Source organism: Triticum aestivum, chromosome 6A, assembly GCF_018294505.1.
Source record: "Triticum aestivum cultivar Chinese Spring chromosome 6A, IWGSC CS RefSeq v2.1, whole genome shotgun sequence".
NCBI classification, from domain to species: Eukaryota; Viridiplantae; Streptophyta; class Magnoliopsida; order Poales; family Poaceae; genus Triticum; species Triticum aestivum.
Window position 1 is genome coordinate 159,436,655 of NC_057809.1, and position 727 is coordinate 159,437,381.

Here is a 727-nt window from a genome sequence, read left to right on the forward strand (position 1 = left end):
GACGGCTGCCGTCGGCATATCTGCCACGTCAGTGATCCGCGGCACGCTGGTCGGATCTATGCCGACGGCTAGGCCGTCGGCATAGTTAGATTTTTTTCGGTACATATTTTTAATGCTTTTTTATGTATTATTATATCAACTAACATGTAACATGTTAAATATAAACATACATATGAATATATATGTAGTTTATATTTTTTTCATATATTATGAATATATATATATAGTTTGTATTTTTTCGAGCACGTTAATAATGTGCGGTCATGTTCTTTTAAATATAGATCCTTATATTTTATTAAAATCAAAAACAGCTATGCCGAAAGAAGTTTTGTGGCAGTTGCAAACGCCCGACACCCGTCTCCAGAGAGTGACCCCCCTCACATCCGCAGTGTGCCCCCCCTCATGGACGGCGCCGCCGCCGGCACCTGGAAGGGGGAAACGGACGCGTCGGGTCTACACGGAGTGGATGTAGCTGTGGTTTTGGCCCGGATGTTGCTCCCGGGTGTCCCTCTGGGCCGACCTAACACAACCGGGTGGAGAGGTCCACTGGTCAAAACCCGTCCGCGGGAAGTCAAAAGGCTAGATCTCGTGGTCAACCGCTCCAGGGTTAGGCGGGACGGGGGCCCTGGGGGAGTAGCAATGCCACCGGAGCGTCGTACCGGGCCCTCATAAATGCGGGGTGGTGTTGTGGCATGTCCAAAGAGGTGGCACCTGGAGGGGGAAAACG